This window comes from Octopus bimaculoides, chromosome 2 (assembly GCF_001194135.2).
Source record: "Octopus bimaculoides isolate UCB-OBI-ISO-001 chromosome 2, ASM119413v2, whole genome shotgun sequence".
NCBI classification, from domain to species: domain Eukaryota; kingdom Metazoa; phylum Mollusca; class Cephalopoda; order Octopoda; family Octopodidae; genus Octopus; species Octopus bimaculoides.
This window is the reverse complement of record NC_068982.1, coordinates 63,355,537-63,360,792: the sequence shown is the minus strand read 5'-3', so window position 1 is coordinate 63,360,792 and position 5,256 is coordinate 63,355,537. Positions and strand designations below refer to the sequence as shown.

At 33.1% G+C, this 5,256-nt stretch overlaps 1 protein-coding gene across 2 annotated transcripts in view; it reads left to right on the top strand.

The window, feature by feature from the left end:
- Positions 1-5,256, top strand: part of LOC128251080 (probable serine/threonine-protein kinase DDB_G0282963) — a 332,943-nt gene that overhangs the window by 118,111 nt on the left and 209,576 nt on the right. For both annotated transcript variants that reach the window (XM_052977429.1, XM_052977434.1), the window contains one exon: positions 609-665. The gene's annotated coding sequence lies outside the window, so the exon portion shown is untranslated. The remainder of the gene's footprint in view (positions 1-608; positions 666-5,256) is intronic.

Sequence of the window (5,256 nt, the reverse complement as noted above, 5' to 3'; positions counted from 1 at the left end):
ATTATTATTATTATTATTATTATTATTATTATTATTATTATTATTATTATTATTATTATTATTATTATTATTATTATTATTATTCAGTTATTTTTATAACGTGTTTTCAATGCACTACCGAGCGCAGCTATGTGTGCTTTGGGTGTGTGCTGTAGCTTGTTGTGATGCTCTTACTGTATTGAAAATTTTTACGCAGGATATGTGCAGCGCCTAGTATTGCGATTTTTTGTATGTTATATATATATATATATTTGTTAGTCCTAGAGATTTTGTTATGTATTTGTCTGAATATTTTTTTTATCATACCTAATGCGCCGACTATGATAGAAATTGTTTCTGTTTTTAGACTCCACATTCGAGTTACCTCTATTTCCAGTTCTTTATACTTTGAAACTTTCTCCATTTCTTGTAGGGAAACATTGTCATTGATACATCAATTAGAAAGCATTATTATTATTATTATTATTATTATTATTATTATTATTATTATTATTATTATTATGATTATTATTATTATTATTATTATTATTATTATTATTATTATTATTATTATTATTATTATTATTATTATTATTATTATTATTATTATTATTATTATTATTATTCAGGGCTTCCTTAACATGTCGATATGTTTACAACTCCTGACTGAAAAGCATATACTAGAGGTGAGTTCTTTCATTTATATGATCTTATTTTTATTTAAATTTCTTTTAAAATAACTAAACTTGTTTTACAAGGTTTCCATTTCAAGGCAAAAAATGGCGTAAAATATTACAGCAAGACCATTGATTCTCCTGGCGTTTCCACCTTAAAAACAACAATAATTCTGACCTAAAGTCGCAATTGATAGTAAATATGTTGAAGACTGTAGTGGTGGAATGAACTCGATTTTATGGATGCCACAAGAAGGATTTGAACTCAGAATCTAAAATGATATCACTAATGCCGTAACAATTTCCATTGACATTCTGCTGTGTTCCCTCTCACTTTCTTTTAATTCAGTGATGTTACTAACGTGCAAATCGTACATTCTCTTCAATGCTTTAAGGGGAACGAAAGGTTGCTGCTATATTTATATAGATGCATTTTATGTTGAAACTTTTCAAAATATCTTTCCGTAAATGCTTATGTACTGTAGTTTTGTACCGCAAGATATTTACAAGATCGAACCGGTAAGACATTCTTTTTCGTCTGCAATCACACAGTTAGCTAAAAGAGTCCCAAAGACTTAGTGGGGCAAGATTGGTAACTAGACAAAATGAGTAATTTATGATTTCCTGTTATCTTCTTACCTGTTTGAAATCATTGCATTGCACGTATTGCGTCATCACATACTGTTGCCTCATCCATGGGAGTAGAAATTGGTCAACATAGTTGTTGTTGAAGATGAGAGGATTTGAAGAAGTCAGGTGACAGGTACTTTTCCCAAGTAGTTTTTCCTCAAATGTGACCCAGTTGTAATGGAGGTTGATAACAAAATATCTGGAAAAATATTAGTGCTTAACAATCAATATTCTTTTCTCTGTTGGATTCCAAGTTAATTTGTCCCACACTAATGTCTAATTTGATTATTTTCAATCTTCCCAAAAATGATGTCTAAAATGGGGAAAATGAGTAATAACTAATTTCAATAATTTCTTCTCTTTCACTGCATGGTGCATAAATATATCAGAATATAGTGAAGAAGCTTTAGAGAATCTTTTATGTCGAGGATTTACTTAGTCGAGTTTCATTAATTTCATAGTAAGTGCCATTTTCCCAAGATCCTCTTTCTTATTTAATTTTTTTCCTGCATTTCTGATCTTTTTGATGCATAAGGATGGATACTGATGTGTATGAGACTTTTTGCAAATGTAATTCTGGAGAATTGAAGTGGCAAATTTGCCTTGTCTTTTCTTAGTCATTTTATCCTAGCTAAGTTAGTCTTTTATATGTTCAAAGAGAACGGAGATAACTTACTGAAATAGTGCTCTGCATAGATTTTTAATACATTTAAAGAGGGTCATTTGCTTAGCTGATATAAATTTTATAAGGCAGTGAACAATTGTAATAAAAAAAAATTCTCAAAGTAAAAAATGCAGTAAATATATCTCATTGTACCCTACCCCTATTTGTTTTCCTATTTCACAGTATTCATTTTGTTGTCTCCAGAGAAGGGAAAAACGTACCTACGTGAGTTTAGAACCCCATAATCGTACTACTTTCAGAAAATAATACAGCAAATACTATTTGAATATATTCTTTTATATTTGTACCAATATCACCCACTAATAGTGCAATTGTCACTCAAAGGAAATCTTGAAATAGTTCATAGAAACAAAATCAACGGTATATTCTCCACCTTGTTTATGATGGAAATCTCAATGCTAACATGATAGATGCAGTAGTCAGCAGACTCAGTAGATTACTACACCAACTACTTTGCAATATCTAGTCGAGTTCCTTTACTTTCGGACTTCTATCGGAATCTTTGTCTGTAATAAAGGATAGTCTTTATTACAGAATGTATAACCTGGTTGGATATAACAGATAAAACTACTAATTTTTTTTCATTTATTTGCGTTACGTGTATGTGAGTGAGTGACTGAGTGACTGAGCGTGTCTATGTGTGTTTGTGTGTGTATTCTATTTTAACAACTTCTTTGAATGCAAACATAAGTTCTTTAATCTTGATTTGTTTTTTTAGCTGAATTGTTTTATTTTTCTTTACTGAATTCCGCTTCCAAAAGAAAAAGAATACTGCATACTAATTTCTTGTTTCACTATTACTATATATCTGTTTATTTCTCTTTTGTTAAACGTTCAAGTAGAAAACATAGGAAAACATAGAGTAAATATAAACAATAGCTAATTTTCAATCAGTTAATTAGATATCGCAGTGTAGCACTAGTAGATAGGAAGTGTATTGTATGATTTCAACATAAGATTGTAAAATAACAGAATAATGTAGTCGAAGAATCTGTCAGAAGATTCTGGTGTAAATAATTGTGTGAAACTGAAAATAAAAATGGAAATACAATACTTTTTTAACAGTTTTTCAGCCATTGATTTGTTAATACTCTAATGCTGCTCGTCTTTTAGCATCTTCTTTTCAATACCGTGGAAGCAGCTATTCCTATTGTCGCAGATGCTTCGTTGCAGAATTTCTTTGGCCGCTTCAATTATATGTCTGTCTGTGAATACTGAGATTTTAAAATTTTACATGTGTGCTTTTACAACTGTGCAAATTTCGTTTTCTTATTCCATAGTTATTTTCATTCTTTCTGTTTGTTTTTCATACTTTTTTTCTCTTATGCAATTTAGCACGGCATAGTTCAGTTTAGCACGAAATAAACAGTATCAACTCTCTCAGAAAATTCCAAATGACCCACCACTCACAGTTATTTAGACTTATCTCTTAGGTCTGACACGAGCTTACAGGATAATTAATCCAGAGCTTATCCCATTTCAGTGAGGTATAAACGACCGAGAGTGCAATACTCCTACCGAAGACGCCCGATAGTCGTAGCCATAATCCCCAGCTGCTGTGTGTAATCTTTTTCAACAACTTGGACTGGAATGATACTCAGTGGAGTATTTTATTTTAAAACAGATATGCCGTCTCGTCTGGAAATCAAGCCACGATATTTCAAGCGATAACGAGTCCAAAAACCTAACCACTAGGCTACGTACTTCCACAGGTACCGGTAGTGTAGTTCAGTGTCCTAAAAGAAACAAGATTGATTAACCTCAGTATGATGTTCACGACAAGTCATAAATTGCATGACATGCGGACTGTGCAAAATAACTTGCAGTATACATTGTTCTCTTCTCGATAGCCTCGACATTTTGTGTGGTGGTTAATCACAATTTTAGGTAGGTTGCATGAGAGGTCAACACTAATTATTTAAATGATTTTTTAAATATTCTATAAAAGATTCCTACCATAACTGGTAGGAATCTTCGGTAAAACGTTATCCAAGAGAATATTTTTCAATATTTTGCATCAGCATGGCCGCAGCTCTAAGCTGAAACTATAAAAAAAAAGAAAAAAAAACTATAAGCACAAAACCTGCTATGTTGGGGGAAAGAGTGTAGTCGATTACATCAACCCTAATACTCAACTGATATTTGCTTCATCGACCTGAAAAAGATGAATGGTAAAGTCGATCTCAGAATGCATAACCGGAAGCAATAACACTAAACATTTTGTCCGGTGCTTTAATAATTATGTCACCTCACTGCCCTATCATACTAGGTAATATTATGAAACTAGCGCATCGTCACTGAAAAAGTAATAATTAGAAGGCAATTGCCGCATATAATTAATGTGTTACTCGATCTACAATTTATGGTTGGTACTTCTTGTCGATTATGATGCAAGCATGTTAAATAAGAAAAATGAAAGAGAGGTGAGATACCAGCTTGCTGAATGAAGTAACTGCTAACAGCTGCCCTGTGTCTTATAAAATAGTATAATACCAAATACTGTATTATGCTTTGGCAACATCACTTGACTATCCTAAAAAATACCACAATTTTGAAAGTGCTGTCATACTCATCGTACTTCAATGCAACTCAGAAAGTCCTGATGCTGTTTATTCTTTTTGGAGCTGCACAGTATAAAATTACGTGAAGATACGAGTACTTTCTTCGGTATAGATCAGTACAGATTTGAGACATAAGATATCTATGAAGAAGAGCCACTTGATTTATTTACCTGCGATACCGACTGCCACGAACAGACTGATTGTAGTTTGGCAGAAACATGGCCACTACTGACAGGTGAAAGGCCTTGAAAAACCACATGTATAACTACCCAGTTTCATAGTCTGAACCTAGACGCGAAACATTCGGCATTAGACTCATAACAGACCAAACTCTCTGGTCAAGAAATTGAGGCAGTAATTATTGTTGTAGTATGTCTACATTTTCTTAGCTGCTTCTCTGAAATTTCAATGTGTATTAACAATGTCTTCCTCTAGTTTCTTCTGAAAACGACTACATCTCCCCGTCTCTCTCTCTATTTCTCTCTCTTTCTCCTTCTCTCTCTCACTTTCTATCTCAGATACGCACTTTATATCTCTCTGTCTCTGTCTGTCTGCCTGCCTGTCTGTCTGTCTCTCAGAAATACACATTGTATCTCTTTCGGGCTGACTGTCTGTCCGCCTACCTGTTTGTCTTTCTCTGTCTCTCTCTCTCTCTCTCTCTCTCTCTCTCTCAATCTATTTCTATTTCTCCCTCTCTCTCTCTCTCTCTCTCTCTCTCTCTCTCTCT